Genomic DNA, 19,655 nt, shown 5'->3' with positions numbered 1-19,655 from the left:
GGGGCTCACCAAGTCAGCTGGAAAGAATAAGCACCACTATCACTGGTCAATATCCTCCGCTGTGGAACCACCTGCATCCATTAAAGATGCAGCACCCCCGGCAAAAGGGACGTTAGTACATGTCGAATAGTACTAGTATGAAAACCAAACACCAATTAAAGAACTCGAAAATACAATATAAATATGATGAATTAGGGCGACAATAGAATAGCATAGATAGCCATTTAAGCCAAAGCAAGCTTATCAGGAGCTGTCAATAACATTTATAAAATTTAAGATGAGATCCTATGTAACCATTTTCACATAAAGTTGTTACACCCCGCAGTATTACGTCGATGTTTTACCCTGTAGTAAAATAGGGATTAGTTATGATGTTAATATAACATATGCTAGCATGTAAATATGCATAATACATATGATTAGCATAATATAGGTCCTATAATTAGTAGAGAAATGCTGAGGTGCTTATGTATATATATGTATTCTTTGTAAAATATCTATTGCCAAGAAAAGACAAATGTTGCCTCTTCTACCGTCCAAGGTCCTTAGTCATTACAAAATGATTTATATCAATTATTAAAAGGGAAGGAAGTCATTTTAGGAGCTGATGTACGTATACAATTCCTACAAGCACCATCTTAGGCAATTAAAAGCTCCTTACAATAGTACCATACGGCCATCCCTCTTCAAGGCAACTATCTTGCAATTTTCCTCTTTGTTTGGAGGTTTTGTTTGTAAAGGCGTTGGGAAGGCTTATCTCCAGCTCATCCTATCCCTTTTCTTCAAATAATTAAGGTAAGAATTCAACAATCCTTCTAGACGAGTTTATCTTCAACTTGGAGAAATCCACTTTAAATTCTTATTGATGTAGAAATGAATGTTCTTGTAGTATATTTGAGGAGGATTTGGTTGTGTTGAAGTGCTTGAAATATAGTTATAAATATGTATATGTGTTGTTATCCTTGTTGTTCAAGGTAATATCATACTCTTCTCCATGTATTTGAGGTCATTTGAATCATAGTTTGGTTATTGATGAAGTGTTATAGTTGTTGAACAGTTTTGAGTGGTCTCTTAAGGTACCCTATGGCTGAAAATTGTGAAGTATAGTTGTTTGTGAAGGTGGTTGTGTTGTGAGTAGAGGAGAAGAGCAAGTAGTGTTGAATTGCCATTGTAGGATGACAAGAAGCTTATGCACCCTAAGTGTTCGATAAAATGTCGTATTAAATCCAATTCTTGGTTTATTGATTCGATTGTGATCCAAACCATTTATACAATGTAGATTATCATTCGTAGAGCATATTGGAACTCGTGAGCTATCACTATCAAATCAACAAAGGTATGTTAAGGCTATCCCTTCTTTCCTTGGGGCATGATCCATACGATACAAACGAAACGAGGAAATACACAACTTTTATAAATGCCTCTATTCATAGAAGCACTAGGGGTGTCTTTGTTCTTGATTCCCCATGTGTCTTAGTATTTTTATATCTTCTGTTCATGGGTCTCATAAATATACGTAGTTGATAAAGTTTATCCAAAGGCATATTGATCTTATGACATAGCAACAAAACTTATTTACTTACTTCTTATGCATTGCATTCATTTATACATACATATTGACCCATGACCGGATGGAGTTATAATATATATATATATATATATATATATATATATATATATATATATAGAAGAAAGTTTATGGTGTTATATACGCACCACCACCTGATCAGTTATATACGTACCACCACCTGATCAACTGGTATACATTGATGATTTTGCCCACAGAGGTCGAGATAATATGATGGGATGCCCTTAGAGGCTTGATGATGTTATTTACGCATATACCTATACATTTATATGCACATGCATGACATTATAAATATTTCAGGATTCACAAAGCTATTTAAACTTACAGGTGGAAACCTTTACCCCATGTTTCTTTTAGTCTTTTATGTACATCATTTCATGCCTTACATACTCGGTACATTATTCTTACTAACACCCCTATTGCTTGGGGCTTGAGTTTCATGCCCGAAGGTGTAGGTAGACAGGCTGACGGTCCCCCTTCTTAGGATTCTTGCTCAGCGAGAGTTGGTGTGCTCCATTTGATCCGGAGCTGCATTGGGGTTTTGGTACGATATGTTTGTATACATATATGGGTATGACGGGGCCCAGTCTCATCCCTTATACAGTTGTACACTCTATTAGAGGTCTGTAGATAGTTATGTATAGTTGGATAGTATGTAGCCTTGTCGGCTTCTAGTTTTGGATATATAGTTGTCTATAGCAGCCTTGTCGGCTCGCCCTACCGTATTCAACATGTATATGTATATATATTTTGGACATGTTTTCCTCACGTATGTTATTCACGTGATTCAGTAGTTTATTGACAGATGTTATTCATGAACTACACTTAATTCATGTTTATATCTTAGATGCATGCTTAGGGGTGTTCGATAGGTAGGACTCGGGCACTCGTCATGGCCCATCCGTTTGGGTCGTGACAAAAGTGGTATCAGAGCAGTTCTGTCCTAGGGTTGTCTATAGACCGTGTCTAGTAGAGTCTTGTTTATGAGTGTGTTGTGCACCACATTTATAAACAGTTGGCTACAGGACATATAGGATGTTATCCTCCCTTCTTATCTTAGATCGTGCGATATAAGGATTCATTTTCCTAACGATATGTTATGTTTTTAGCGATGCTTTCGAAGGCTACAGCCGCCCAGAAGGGCAAGTCCATGGCTACTGAGACTACTAGTCGAGCACCACGAGTTACCAAGACTAGGGGAGAGTCTCATAGTGAGATTCCATTTCAGACTTCACATACCCCGCCCTCTCCAGAGGAGCTCCGAGGGGCACCAACTCCAACTCCTACCCCTGTACACCCAACTCCTCAGCCAGATGCACCGGGTCAGGAGATGAGAGATGTTATTCAGCTATTGACTCGATTAGTAGCTGCATAGGCTAGACACAAAGATGTAGGTATTGGTCATATAGATAGGGCCATCAGTGCTAGGGTTCGTGATTTCATTAATTTGGACCCCCCGGTATTCACTGGAGCAGATCCAATCGAGGACCATCAGGTATTTATCGATAGGATGCAGAGGACCTTGAGGGTAATGAAGACCACTGAGACTGAGTCGTTGAGCTAGCTTCCTATGCACTTCGGGATGTTGCAGTTAATTGGTACGAGTCTTGGGAGTCATCCAGAGGTGAGGATTCCCTTCCAGCAGTATGACAGGAGTTTACAGAGTGTTTTCTTCGTCATTATTTGCCACTAGAGCTTAGACAGGCCAGAGTTGATAGGTTTTTGACCCTTTCAGCAGGGTAATATGAGTGTTCGTGAGTACAACCTCTAGTTTGATTATTTGGCTAGGTATGCTCCCACTATTGTAGCTAAGATGGATGATCGGGCTCACCGGTTTGTGATAGGGTTGGAGCCGCACTTGCTTAATTACTGTATGTCGGTCTCACTTCAGCCAGGTATGGATATTTCTCCTATTCAGACATACGCTCAGGGTGTAGAGGAGCATAAGCAGAAGCAGAGGGCCGATTGTGAGCATGACAGGGTCCAAAGTAAGAGAGCGAGATCTTTAGGCCCTTCTGGTGAGTTTCGAGGTGGTCAGAGATAGCAGTACCCGAGGTATCCAGCCCAGCCATCGGCTAGTGCACCCCCTCAGTTTGTCGGTAGGAGATTTGATCGTTCCATATATTCAGGGCCCAGTCATAGTTTTAAGGCCTCTAGTTCTCATTATAGGGGTGAGTCGAGTCAGATGAGGCCGCCCTTGCCACAATGTTCTCAATGTGGTAAGCAACATGCTGGGAAGTGCCATGTAGGGTTGGGTGTTTGTTATACTTGTGGTTATCTAGGCCATGTTATGAGACATGGTCCAACAAAAGGTGGTGCAGGTATAATTCAGCCAGCGGGATCTGTAGCTAGTTCGTTATCATCAGTACGGCCCCCTGAGCAAGGTTCACAGGCACCAATCGGTCATGGTAGAGACAGAGGCAGGGGTGGAGCATCTAGCTCGAGCAGTCCTCAGAACCGGATTTATGCCTTAGCCGGTCGATAGGATCAGAAGTCATCACCTGATGTTGTTACATGTATATTATCAGTCTCCTCATATGATGTATATGCATTGATTGATCCAGGTTGCACCTTATCGTATGTCACTCTGCTAGTTGCTAGTAAGTTTGGAATAGAACTTGAGTTGATTAGACCTTTTGAGGTGTCTACACCTGTTGGGGATCCAGTGATAGCACGACGGGTATATAGAGATTGTATAGTAGTATTTCATAGTCGTTCTACAGTAGTAGACCTGATTGAGTTAGATATGATAGAATTTGATGTTATAATGGGTATGGATTGGCTCGCTTCTTGTTATGCTAGTGTTGATTGTAGATCAAAGATGGTTCGGTTCTAGTTTCCAGGGGAACTAGTTTTGGAGTGGAAATGTAATACTGCATCACCGAGAGGTAGTTTTATTTCCTATCTTAAGGCGAGGAAGATGATCAGAAAGGGCTATATTTATCACTTAGTTCGGGTATAGGATGTGAAAGTAGAGTCACCGACCCTTCAGTCTGTTTCTGTGGTTAATGAGTTTCCCGATATTTTTCTTGATGAGCTTCCAGGCCTTCCGCCAGAGTGAGAGATTGAGTTTTCTATTGACATATTACCAGATACTCAGTCGATATCTATTCCTCCCTATAGAATGGCACCTGCAGAGTTGAGAGAGTTGAAAGAACAACTGAGGGATTTGCTTGAAAAGGGCTTTATTAGACCTAGTACATCACCGTGAGGAGCACCTGTGTTATTTGTGAGGAAGAAAGATGGTTCCTTGAGGATGTGTATTGATTACAGGCAGTTGAATAAGGCGACAATCAATAATAAGTACCCGCTCCCGAGGATTGATGATTTATTTGATCAGTTGCAGGGTTCCAAGTGTTTCTCGAAGATAGACTTGAGGTCTGGGTACCATCAGGTAAGGGTTAAAGAGAAAGATATTCCGAAGACAACATTCAGGACCAGATACGGGCACTTTGAGTTTCGTGTTATGTCATTCGGTTTGACTAATTCCCCAACAGTATTCATGGACCTGATGAACCGTGTGTTCAGACCCTTTCTAGATCTGTTCGTGATTGTATTTATCGATGATATATTGGTTTATTCCAGTTCAGAGGCTGAGCATGCAGATCATTTGCGTATCGTTCTTAGAGTTCTATATTAAAGGAAATTGTACGCAAAATTCTCTAAATGTGAATTCTGGTTGAATTCTGTAGCTTTCCTTTGGCATATTAAATCAAGAGAGGGTATACGGGTTGATACACAGAAGATTTAGGCAATGAAGACTTGGCCTAGACCCACGACACTGACGGAGGTTCATAGCTTCCTGGGTTTGGCCGGTTATTACAAGAGATTTGTAGAGGGCTTTTCATCTCATTCAGAACCATTGACAAAGTTGATGCAGAAGGCAACTAAGTTTCAGTGGACTGATGCTTGTGAGCGGAGTTTCCAGGCATTAAAGAACAGATTGACTTCAGCACCGGTTCTGACACTCCCAGAGGGAACCGATGGTTATGCTATCTATTGTGATGCTTCGAGCGTTGGATTGGGTTGTGTACTAATGCAGCATGGTAAGGTTGTAGATTATGCTTCTAGACTACTAAGAAAGCATGAGAAGAATTACCCAACCCACGATTTAGAGTTAGCCGCGGTGATTCATGCACTAAAGATGTAGAGGCACTATTTGTATGGCATTCATGTTTATATCTATACGGATCATAAGAGCGTTCATTATATCTTCAAGCAAAAGGAATTGAATTTACGTTAAAGGAGATGGTTGGAGCTACTGAAAAACTATGACGTTAATATTTTATACCATCCAGGGAAGGTGAATGTAGTAGCCGACACCCTCAGTCGTAGATCTATGGGGTAGCCTGTCATATTCACAGCCATAGAAGAGAGGGATAGTGTCATTCCCAAAACACGGGGAGCGCGACCGACGCTCAACCGAGTGAACCCGGTCGAGAAAACCTGCAGATACTTACTACCCAACTCACCCATGATCAAGAGAAGACATGATTTCATTATTTAAACAATAGGAAGTTCATATATACAATACCAAAACCTTTCTATTAGGTTCTTCATCTTTAATATCTCAAAATACACACCTTCCTTTTTTTTATAGGCTAAAGTGGAACAAGTAATTCATTCAAACATAAACATGAATTGTTTGACATCCCCTAACATCGACATACAACCCACACAATGTGTACGGAGCCTCTAAAAGATACAAAGGAGTACAAGGATAGTGCCGGCAACAAGGCTCCAACTATACCTCCAAACATAATAACAAAATATACAAAAGATACATGACCTCGGAATGAGGTGGGGTTCACCAAGTCAGCTAGGAGGAAGGTGTACTGCTATCGCTGGTCAATGCTACCTGCTGTGCAACCACCTGCATCCATTAAAGATGCAGCGCCCCCGGCAAAAGGGACGTTAGTACTGTCAAATAATACTAGTATGTAAAACTAAATACCATCTCAATAAAATGAATAATAATACAATGGGGAAACAAATCATGAGTTCAATAAGAGCTTTAAACAATAGTAAAACATCGATTAAGGATCACATAAGTTCTCAAGTCAATTCCCATATTATTAGGTTGGGTGATCTTTAAAGCCGATATACCATAATTCACAATACCTCTGTATTCTTATACGGAGTCCGATCTCGACCCGATCGGCTAGGTCGTCTCATTTGAGACATCAACCATAACCACCATTTCATTATAATTTCCACCATTTCTGATCACCACCCGATCGGCTAGGCTGTCTCACCCGAGACATTACCTTTTCAATCAATCATCTCATTTCATACTTCTTTCACATCTTTTCAATTCATTGGCACGAGTGGCCTCAATCAAAAAGTCATTCTTGGTACTTGGCCGTATTTCATAATTCCAGTTTCCTCTTTCCACATTCAAAAATCATTATCATTATCAACAACAATAAGGTTTCCCATTCAAGATATTAAATTCACATATGAGCAATTTGGGAATCTTAGGCACATAAAGGCTTTTCATAATTTTTGGCATAACAACCTTTATTCGATCTTGACATGAAGTCTTAACATTTCTAACACATATTCCACATTTTGAACACATTCTCAAATGGCAAGATGACATGATGAAGCATTTAGAATAAATATTGAACATACATCCTTCAACCCAAACACATTAGGAATAGTCAATTTTATAATGATCAATTTGGGACTTACACCAATTACATGAACACTGTGGGATTCGATTCTAAGAAGAAGGGGATTTAGCCAACATACCTCAATTGAGCTTCCTTAAACTTTTAAAACGTTCCGGAATTCTTAGCAACTTCAATCTATTTTAGAAATATAACAAGTTGAACCAAAATTAGGAAGATGGTCATGATTCTAGCTCATTTGAGCATATTATCAAACACTAGGTGAGCATCAATGTTTTAAGGCCCTTTTGTGGAAGATTCCGTCATTCCCCAACCCATTCTCTACCATTTGTAGCTCACAACCTTCCCACATACTTCAAGAATACATGCATGCAAGACAATAACCCCCACAACCAATAATTGTCTCTCTAATTATCCCATTTTTGTAAATTTTTGAAATTGAGAGCTAGGACATAGATTCTTACCTTAGGATGAAGACTTCCTTTGGTAATCGTCAATGATTGAGCAAGAAGTGATGGCTAATAGGTTGAATGTGATAACGACAAGGTCGGGAATCCAAACTAGAGTAAGAATTTGAAAAGTAAATGCGGAAGCAATAACAATAAGGAATTGAACAACTAGAACTAAAGGGCAGAAAATAAAGGATATGGGAAAAATCAAGGAAAGAATTCCAAGAACTTCCAAGAACGCAAGTTCTATAGCCTTGACAAGATCAAAGCAACAACGTCTTGATTTATTGAAGAAATCAAACGCCTTTACTTAAAAGCAAATCAAAACAATAGATTCGGATCTTGACTGCTTTACGAGTAACTTGAGACAATAATTAATAACTAGTATTAATCGCCTTCTAAGAATACCACAAAGAAATCAAAGATATCACAATAGAGAAGTAATCTTACTACCTTGAACTATGAACTAGTAAAGGTTGAAAGATAAATCTCAAAGCACAAGTAACAAAGGTTCAAAAGAACTCTCAAAGTATGATATACTTAATCAATAATGAAGTGTCTCAATGAATGAGAAGAACTCCTTATTTATAGGAGTACTAAGGCACAAAAAGTCCTTAAAATTAGGTAGGGTGGTTGCTAAGGCATAAAAAGTCATTACAATTAGGTAGGGTGATTGCTAAGGAGTAAGAAAAGTCATTACAATTAGGTGGGGGGCGGCCAAATCCCTTTGGGGCAGATTTGGACCTTAAAACTACTAGTTTGGGCCATTGATTTGGACTCCAATTAGGCTCCCTTTGAAACACCCCCTTTGGACCTCTTTTAAGCTCATTTTGAGCCCCTTTGGTGAACTTCAAGGGCTGATTTGGTGGCCCAATCTTCCTCCTCTTGGACTTCAATTTGGATCACCAAATAATTATAAAACTTGGATAATTCATCTACTTTGGGCTTGAGCTCTTCCTCTACAATTAAAAGCTTCTTTATTTGCCATTGAAGTCCAGCAACCTTAGAGTGCAACTCTTTAGCTTGAGATCTTGTAAATGGCCTTGGAGCTTACAAAACTCTATCCTTGTCCTTGATGCTATCATTTCCCCTTTCTTGAAAAGAATTCGTCCCAGAATTCGATCCTACATCAAACAAAGACAAGTCAGCAACATTGAATTTAGCACTTACTTGGAACTCACCAGGTAGGTCTAACTTGTAAGCATTGTCTCCAATCCTTTCAAGGACTTGAAATAGGCCATCTCCTCTAGGGTGCAACTTTGACTTCCTTTTGGAGGGAAATCTCTCCTTTCTAAAGTGAACCCAAACTAAATCTCCAGGTTTAAAAATTACTTGTTTTCGACCCTTATTCTTTCTCAAGGCAGTTTGCTCATTTTTCTTCTCAATTGCAAGCCTTGTTTGTTCATGAATTTTTTTCATCATCTCAGCCTTTGTCCTACCATCAAGATTAACAATATCATTAGTAGGTAATGGTAATAAATCAAGGGGAGTGAAGGGATTAAAACCATAAACAACCTCAAAAGGAGACATACCTGTAGAAGAATGGATTGTTCTATTGTAAGCAAATTCAATCATAGGTAAGTGAGCCTCCCAATAAGTTAATTTACCTTTCAAAATAGCCCTCAACATGTTTCCTAAGGTTCTATTAACTACTTCAGTTTGTCCATCAGTTTGTGGGTGACAAGAAGTAGAAAACAATAATTTAGTGCCTAACTTCCCCCAAAACACACGCCAAAAGTGGCTCAAAAACTTAGCATCCCTATCACTAGCAATAGTTCTAGGTATACCATGCAATTTGACAACTTCTTTTACAAAAAGATCAGCAACATGTGAAGCATCATTAGTCTTTAAACAAGGAATAAAACGAGCCATTTTGGAGAACCTATCTACCACAACATATATACTATCCTTACCATACCTTGTTCTAGGCAAACCTAACACAAAATCCATAGAAATATCAATCCAAGGTGAAGTAGGAACAGGTAGTGGCGTGTAAAGACCATGTGGTAACACTTTAGATTTAGCTTGTTTACATTCCAAACACTGTGCACATATTCTTTCAACATCTTTTTTCATTCCAGGCCAAAAGAAATTTTCAGCAAGTATGTCTAGCATCTTTGGGACTCCAAAGTGACCCATAAGCCCTCCACAATGTGCTTCACTTACAAATACTTTACGTAAAGAGCAATTAGGGATACACAACTTATTTTCCTTAAAGAGAAATCCATCTTGGAGGTTAAACCTCTAAAAAGGACCCAACTTACAATCTGCAAAAATCTTTCCAAAATCAACATCATTAGCATAAAGTCCTTTGATTTGATCAAAACCCATTAATTTAGAAGTCAGGGTAGAAACTAAGACATACCTTCTTGAAAGTGCATCCGCAACAACATTCTCTTTCCCTTGTTTGTAAGAAATTACATAAGGGAAAGTTTCAATGAATTCAACCCACTTAGCATGCCTTCTACTAAGCTTACCTTGACTCTTCAAGTATTTCAAGGATTCATGGTCAGTTTTAATGACAAACTCTCTTGGCCACAAGTAATGTTGCCATGTGGCTAAAGCCCTTACCAAAGCATATAGCTCTTTGTCATAAGTGGAATAGTTCAATGTGGCTCCACTCAACTTCTCACTAAAGTAGGCAATAGGTTTAGAATCTTGCATCAAAACAGCACCTATTCCTTTGCCAGAAGCATCACATTCAATTTCAAAAGATTTAGAAAAATTAGGCAATTGTAACAATGGAGCAGAACATAACTTTTCTTTCAACAAGTTAAAAGCATCATCTTGTTCTTTTCCCCATGTAAAAATCTTATCCTTTTTAATAACTTCAGTTAAAGGAGAAGCAATGGTGCTAAAGTCTCTCACAAACCTCCTATAAAAACTAGCAAGTCCATGAAAACTCCTAACTTCAGTTACACTCTTAGGTTTTGGCCATTCTTTTATTGCTTTAATTTTCTCTTCATCAACCTCAACTCCTTTAGAACTAACCACAAAACCCAAAAAAATCACACGATCCACACAAAAAGTACACTTTTTAAGATTAGCAAATAAGAGTTGCTTTCTAAGAACTTCAAAAACTTGTTTTAGGTGTTCTACATGCTCTTCTAAAGTGCTAGAAAAGATCAAGATATCATTGAAGTACACCACAACAAATTTTCCATGAAAATCCTTAAAGATATGATTCATTAATCTCATGAAAGTGCTAGGTGCATTAGTCAAGCCAAAAGGCATAACTAACCACTCATAAAGCCCATATTTGGTCTTAAAAGCAGTTTTCCATTCATCTCCAGGATTCATTCGAATCTGATGGTAACCACTTTTTAGATCAATTTTAGAAAAGATTTTGGATCCATGTAATTGATCCAACATGTCATCAAGACGAGGAATAGGATGGCGATACTTTACCGTTATCTTGTTGATTGCTCTACAATCCACGCACATCCTCCAAGTTCCATCCTTTTTGGGTACCAATAGGACGGGAACAGAGCAAGGGCTCATGCTCTCTCTCACAAAACCTTTCTCAAGCAGCTCCTCAACTTGCCTTTGAAGCTCTTTTGTCTTTTCTGGATTACTCCTATAAGCAGGCCTATTTGGGATTTGTGATCCAGGCACGAAATCAATTTGATGCTCAATGCCACGTAAAGGTGGCAATCCATTAGGAATATCTTCAGGAAAGACATCTTCAAAATCCTGCAAAAGAGAAGAAATACTACTTGGCAAAGAAGAAGTTAGTAACTCAGAATTAATCAAAACTTCTTTGTAAGTAAGTAGTATTATGGGCAACCCCTCTTTTCTTGCATTTAAACACTCTTTGGCTTTTATATAAAAACTCTCTTTTTTTATTTCCTTAGCCTCTTTCCTCTCACCAAGACTTTCTATTTTTTCATTCAAGCCCCTTTTTATCTCTTCTCTCAAATTGTTGCCCTCTCTCTCTTTCTCTCGGCCATCTCTCTTTTTTTCCAACTCTTGGCCTCCTTTCTTTTCTTTTTCCTCAAGCTCACTTTTTATCCCTCCCCTTGGTTTTCCTATTGTTTCCCTTAATCTCTTTTGATCTTCAAACACTTGAGAAGGAGATAAAGGTGCAAGAGTAAATTTCCTGCCATTTAGCTCAAGAGAATATCTATTCTTCCTTCCATCATGAAAAACATTCCTATCATACTGCCAAGGACGACCCAGTAAGATATGACAAGCTTGCATATGGACTATGTCACAAAGAATATCATCCTCATATCTACCAACATTGAATGAAATCATGCATTGTTTGTTTACCTTTAGTTCACCACTATCATTTAACCATTGGAGTCTATAAGGAGTAGGGTGTTTCATGCATGCAAGTCTCAATTTTTCCACAAAGTATGAACTCACTACATTAGCACAACTACCACTATCAATGATCATAGAACAAGTTTTCCCCTTTATCCCACACCTAGTATGGAATATATTCTCCCTTTGTTCTTCACTATTGCTTCCCAAATTGATAGTCATAATCCTCCTAACTACCCCAATCATGCCATCATTAGGTAGTTCTATATCATCATCATTACTCACATCTCCCTCTTCTTCTCTCTTACTTTTTTCACTCTCATTTCCTCCATCTTCTCTAAGAATGATGTTTCTTCTACTTGGACATTCATGCATCATATGCCCCCTTCCTTTACATTTATGACACTGAATAGAACTAGAAGGTGTAAAAGGTTTAGGGTTAAAGGTTTTACCTCCATCTTTGTTCTCAAATTTACCTTTATCCTTGTCTTCTTGAGGTCTAGAAGAACTCTTCATCTCTTGATTCGACCATGGCTTCTTGGAGATGGTGTTTGACCGACCTTTCCATGAGCTAGCTTGCTTTCTTTTATTTTGATTTTCTACCTTTACAGACAAATCAACTAACTCATCTATTGTTACATATTGTTGTAATTCTACTACATCAGCTATTTCCTTATTTAAACCATTTAAAAACCTAGCCATTGTAGCCTCTTCTTCCTCCATACAATTAGCTTGGATCATAGCCATATCCATAGCCTTAAAGTACTCATCCACAGACATGGACCCTTGCTTCAATGTTTGAAGGTGTTGTTGTAGCTCTCTTTAAAAGTGTGATGGTATGAATCTCTTTCTCATCACCCTCTTCATCTCAGCCCAAGTAGCGATTGGTGCTTGTCCTTCTTGCAATTTTTCCCTAGTAAGCCTTTTCCACCAAATAGCAGCATAGTCAGAAAACTCAACAATAGCAAGTTTAACCTTCTTACCCTCAGAGTAGTTGTGGCAGTCAAATATGGCTTCAACCTTTCTCTCCCAATCAAGGTACAAATCTGGATCCCTTGTTCCCTTGAAAGATGGCATCTTCATCTTTATACTACTTATATTATCATCTTCTACTCTACCTCTTTGTCCCCTCCTATCTCTTCCCACCCTATCAAAATCGATATCATTAAAATCATCTATTGGGTTTTCTTGATTTACAGTGGGAGCAAGGGGTACATTTCTCCTAGCTTGGGGCCTAACATTATTTTCCCTTCTAAGTTCAGCTATTGTATCATTTTGCTCAGCAATGGTATCCCTCATCTCTTGGAGTTGCAAATTCACCCTTTCGTATTGTTGATGCATAGCTTGCAAAGTAAAATCATTTCTTGCTTTGATTTCGGCTTATTGGAGAACCCTTTGTTCATCATCACTACCTATATGTGACATCTTAAAAAACTATATCAAAAAATTGATTTTTTCCTCAATTGTTCTCACACACACTTTGCCTTTTTTTCTCTCTCGAAATAACCTTTGAACGAAATACTTTGTAGATTTATAGTTAAACCCAACTCATATAAAGTTCTTAGTAGTAAAATATAGATTTTTGGGGAACAAATGAAAGAAGAACCAAATCCTAGAACTATTAAGCTCGGTTGAAACAAGACACGAACAAAAAGGAAATGATTATATATTTAGATTAGAAAGGTAAGAAAAATTGAATTTTTGTCTTATCTTTGAAATCTGGGATCCCCTCTTCTTGTTTCCTTTGATAGTTTTTGGAAACAAATTAGATACAAAAGAAAGTTCCTAGAGAGCAAGCAATTTTCTTTAAAAAAAATTGATTTTCGTTTTTTTTTTGTTTGTTTTTTTTTTTCGCTCTTAGTATTCAAGAAATCCCCAGAATTATCAAGAACGAAACCTTGATAGAACCGCTCTGATACCACTTGATAACGACAAGGTCGGGAATCCAAACTAGAGTAAGAATTTGAAAAGTAAATGCGGAAGCAATAACAATAAGGAATTGAACAACTAGAACTAAAGGGCAGAAAATAAAGCATATGGGAAAATTCAAGGAAAGAATTCCAAGAACTTCCAAGAACGCAAGTTCTATAGCCTTGATAAGATCAAAGCAATAACGTCTTGATTTATTGAAGAAATCAAATGCCTTTACTTAAAAGCAAATCAAAATAATAGATTCGGATCTTGACCGCTTTACGAGTAACTTCAGACAACAATTAATAACTAGTATTAATCGCCTTCTAAGAATACCTCAAAGAAATCAAAGATATCACAATAGAGAAGTAATCTTACTACCTTGAACTATGAACTAGTAAAGGTTGAAAGATAAATCTCAAAGCACAAGTAACAAAGGTTCAAAAGAACTCTCAAAGTATGATATACTTAATCAATAATGAAGTGTCTCAATGAATGAGAAGAACTCCTTATTTATAGGAGTACTAAGGCACAAAAAGTCCTTAAAATTAGGTAGGGTGGTTGCTAAGGCATAAAAAGTCATTACAATTAGGTAGGGTGATTGCTAAGGAGTAAGAAAAGTCATTACAATTAGGTGGGGGGCGGCCAAATCCCTTTGGGGCAGATTTGGACCTTAAAACTACTAGTTTGGGCCATTGATTTGGACTCTAATTGGGCTCCCTTTGAAACACCCCCTTTGGACCTCTTTTAAGCTCATTTTAAGCCCCTTTGGTGGACTTCAAGGGCTGATTTGGTGGCCCAATCTTCCTCCTCTTAGACTTCAATTTGGATCACTAAATAATTATAAAACTTGGATAATTCATCTACTTTGGGCTTGAGCTCTTTCTCTGCAATTAAAAGCTTCTTTATTTGCCATTGAAGTCCAGCAACCTTAGAGTGCAACTCTTTAGCTTGAGATCTTGTAAATGGCCTTGGAGCTTCCAAAACTCTATCCTTGTCCTTGATGCTATCAGAATGTTACTCCCCCACTCTAAGAACTCTCTCTCACTCTAAAAATATCAGATATGTGCTCAAAATGGGCTATGGCATATGTTTTAATGAAGAAGGGTCGGGTTTAAAAACCCCAAAAATGAAGCCTCGGGGAATGATATGTGGTCGTATATGCGACCGCATAATGGATATGTGGTCTGCATATCGGCCGCACAAATTGGGAGCCAAAACTGGAATGAAACTGACTGGGTCTGTGGTCACTATGCGGCCCGCAGACCTTTTTTGCGGTCGCATAATGCGCCGCAGAACCTCCCTCAGCAAAAACTCCAAGGCTGATTGTGCGACAAAAGTGCAGCCCGCGAAATGGTTATGCGGTCGCATAATGGGCCGTGAAAATTACACTAAAATGACCCAGAAAAACTGTCTCACTTTGCGACCGTTGTGCGGCCCGTAGAGTGATTATGCGGCCGCAGAATGGCCTGAAGAAATGCCTATTTCTGCCAAATATTTTCCTTCAACTCCCTAGCGCACTGTTCAATCCAAAAAGTCCGAACTGCGGCTCGAATTTCTACTATTATTAATGCTCGCCGCGAAGAATTTCTACTATTATTAACCTCTACGCCTACATCGGCATCACGGACCCCCCGATTTTTAGGAAAGATTTCACGGGGCCTTACATCCTCCCCCACTTAAGATCATTCGTCCTCAAATGAGGGTCAAGGTTCACAATTAACATCTTATGTAACTCAATTTTCATACCACACACCAGCAGCCCCAAATTTGACTAACTCCCTAAATTTAAAAAATATTTCGCCGGAGTTTCCCCTGTAACTGGGCCTATCCACCTATCAGAGAGCCCCAGAAACACATCCCCAAAACATATATATAATCCAATGACGCAATATAACACAATAACAACATCTACTGTGGCCTCATGAGCAATATACTACAAGAATTAGAACACCCTTAACATCAACCGTACAAAAGATACATAATTCGTAGAAGGTAACCCTTAGAATTTCATAGAACACAACTTTATAAATACATGACTATTCAAACAAATAAGGATACTTTTTCTTCATTTCTTCCTCGGCTTCCCAAGTAGCCTCTTCAGCCTGTTGATTTTGCCATAGCACTTTGATGGATGCAATTTCTTTATTTCTCAACCTTCGGACTTGCCGATCTATAATAGAAACTGGAATTTCTTCATATGAAAGTTCCTCATTAACCTCAATGGTCTCGATTGGCACAATAGCTGACGGATCTCCAACTACCTTCTTCAACATAGATACACGGAACGCCGGGTGCACTAATGACATCTCGGGTGGTAGCTCAAGCTTGTACGCTTTCCTCTAAATTATTTTGTACGGCCCGACATACCACGGACTCAATTTCCCTTTCCTTCCAAACCGCATTATACCCTTTATGGGGGAAACTTTCAAGAATACCCAATCATCTTCTTTGAACTCTAAGTCTCTGCGACGAATATCCGAATAGGATTTTTGACGACTCCGAGCAGTTTTCAGCCACTCCTTAATGACCTTAACCTTCTCCATAGCCTGATGCACGAGGTCTAGCCTTATCAACTTAGCTTCCCCAGTTTCAAACAACCCAATAGGAGATCTACATCTCCTACCATACAATGCCTCAAATGGTGCCAATTGGATACTACCATGAAAGCTGTTGTTATACGCAAATTCTATGAGTGGCAAATGATCATCCCAGCTACCCTTGAAATCAAGAACACAAGCACGCAACATGTCCTCAAGTGTCATAATAGTACTCTCTGCTTGCCCGACGGACTGTGGATGGAAGGTTATACTAAGATTCACCTGAGTACCCAAATCTTGCTGAAATTTCTTCCAAAAATTTGTCGTGAGCTGAGCCCCTCGATCGGAATGGATAGAAACTGGAGTACCATGTAGTCTGACTATTTCCTTAATATACAACTGAGCATACTGTTCCACTGTGTCGGTAGATTTAACTAGCAAGAAATGTGATGATTTTGTGAGTCAATCCACAATCACCCAAATTGAGTCAAACTTGCGTGGAGTGCGTGGTAATCCTACCACAAAATCTGTATTAATCATTTCCCACTTTCACATTGGAATTTCTATGTTCTATGACAACCCACCAGGCCGTTGGTGTTCGGCCTTCACTTGCTGACAATTCAGACACCTTGCCACAAAGTCCGCCACATTTATTTTCCAATAGACTTCCTTAAGATCATGATACATCTTCGTAGAACCTGGGTGCACGGAATATCTAGAAGTGTGAGCCTGGGTCATGATTCTTTCCCGGAGACCATCTACATTTGGAACACATAGCTGCCCTTGGTACCTTAGTGTACCATTATCCATGCCAAGAGTAAAAGCCATAGAATGAATCCCCTACTTCAGTTGTAGCAACAATGGATCGTCGTACTGCTTCTCTTTGACTTCCACGACAAGCAATGATTCAGCCCTATTTAGCACAATTACCCCTCATTCACTAGAGTCCGCAAGATGAACTCCCAAGCTAGCTAACTGGTGAACCTCCCTGGCCAACGGCCTTTGACATGGCTCTAAGTATGCTAAACTACCCATAGATTTTCAGCTAAGAGCATCCTCCACAACATTGGCTTTCCCCGGATGATACAGAATATCGATGTCGTAATCCTTGAGTAACTCAAGCCATCTCCTCTACCTCAGATTCAGCTACTTTTGTTTGAAAATATATTGAAGGCTCTTGTGGTTCGTGAATATATCCACATAGACCCCATATAAATAATGATGCCAAATCTTCAATGCAAAAACCACTGACGCAAGTTCTAAGTCATGTGTTGGATAGTTCTTTTCATGATTCTTGAGTTGCCTAGAAGCATATGCTATAACCTTGTTGTGTTGCATTAATACACACCCAAGCCCGATCCTTGAAGCATCGCAATATACCACAAACCCATTTATACCCTCTGGCAGGGTCAACACTGGCGCCGTACTCAATCTTGATTTCAACTCCTGGAAGCTCCTTTCACAAGCACCAGACCATTGGAACTTAACCGCCTTCTAAGTCAATTTAGTCAACGGAGAGGCAAGAGTAGAGAACCCCTCCACAAACTTCCTGTAATATCCTGTTAAACCCAAGAAACTACGAATCTCGGTTGGTGTTGTAGGTCTAGGCCAATTCTTCACTGCTGTAATCATTTGAGGATCAACCTTAATTCCTTCTCTGGAGACAACATGACCCAACAATGTGACAGACTCGAGCCAAAATTCACATTTTGAAAATTTCGCGTACAATTGGTGCGGATAAAGAGTCTGCAAAACTGCCCTGAGATGATCGGCATGGTTCTCTTGACCTCGTGAATACACCAGAATATCGTCAATGAACACTATGATAAAGGAATCAAGAAAAGGATTGAAAACCCGATTCATAAGATCCATGAAAGTCGCCGGGGCATTTGTTAGCCCAAAAGACATTACCAGAAATTCAAAGTGCCCATAGCGGGTCCTAAAAGCTATTTTCAGAATATCCTGCTCCCTGATCTTCAATTGGTGGTACCCGGACCGTAAATCAATTTTGGAGAAGTACCTAGCGCCGTGTAACTGATCAAACAAATCATCTATTCTTAGTAATGGGTATTTATTTTTGATCGTGACTTTGTTGAGCTATCGGTAGTCAATACACATCCTTAGTGATCCATCTTTCTTCCTCACAAAGAGAACCGGTGCGCCCCATGGTGACACACTCGGTCGGATGAAATCATTCTCTAACAAATCCTTCAATTATTCCTTTAGCTGCTTCAATTCTGCTGGTGCCATCCTGTAGGGCAGAATAGATGTAGACTGCGTGTCTGGCATTACATCAATCACAAAATCAATCTCCCTATCTGGCAGAATCCCAGGGAGCTCATCAAGAAAGACCTCCGGAAATTCATTCATCACTGGCACAGACTCGAGTGTGGGCGCCTCAGCATCGGTGTCCGTAACCCGGACCAAATGATAGATACACCCCTTATTAATCATCTTCGTGGCCTTAAGGTAAGAAAAAAACCTACCTTTTGGCATTACATTATCCCCCTTCCACTCAACAACTGGCTCATTTGGAAATTCAAACCTCACAGTCCTAGTTCGGCAATCGAGCTTTGCAAAACATGAATAAAGCCAATCCATTCCCCTAATTACATAAAAATATACAATCCCCAATTCAATAAGATCGACCGCGGTGTCCCGACCACGTATTGTGACAACACAACCCTTATAAACCCGTGTGACCACAATAGACTCGCCAACCGGAGTAGATACAGAGAATGGATCAGGAAGTTATTCCTTTTCTATCCCAAATTCCATAGCAACATAAGGGGTAACATAGGACAAAGTAGAACCGGGATCAATAAGAGCATATACATCATGAGATTGAACAGTCAATATACCTATGACAACATATGGAGAAGCCTCTACACTCTGGTGACCACTCATAGCATAGAAACGGTTGGGTCCTCTTGAACTCTACGCACCACCCCTAGCTGCACCACGCCCTGCTGGTGCTGGAGTACCTCGAGCTGGATGGGGTGCTGAAGATGTAGCAGCTGCAGAACTGGATGGCTGTGTTGTGCCCCTGACCACACCTTAGCGGGATGACCGACACTCCCTCTGAATATGACCTCTCAATCCGCACCTGTAACATATAGGTAGGTCCATGTAGCAGATCCCCAAGTGGATGTGCCCACACCTGGGGCACGGGGCCTCCACTGCTGCTGGAATCACCCTCCTGATCGGCCCTGCTGGTGGGGTCCCTTGCTACCCTGATTGGGCCTGAAACGACTCCCTTGCTACTGAC

Source organism: Nicotiana tomentosiformis, chromosome 4 (genome assembly GCF_000390325.3).
Source record: "Nicotiana tomentosiformis chromosome 4, ASM39032v3, whole genome shotgun sequence".
In the NCBI taxonomy this organism is placed as follows: domain Eukaryota; kingdom Viridiplantae; phylum Streptophyta; class Magnoliopsida; order Solanales; family Solanaceae; genus Nicotiana; species Nicotiana tomentosiformis.
Note: the sequence above shows the minus strand (reverse complement) of the source record.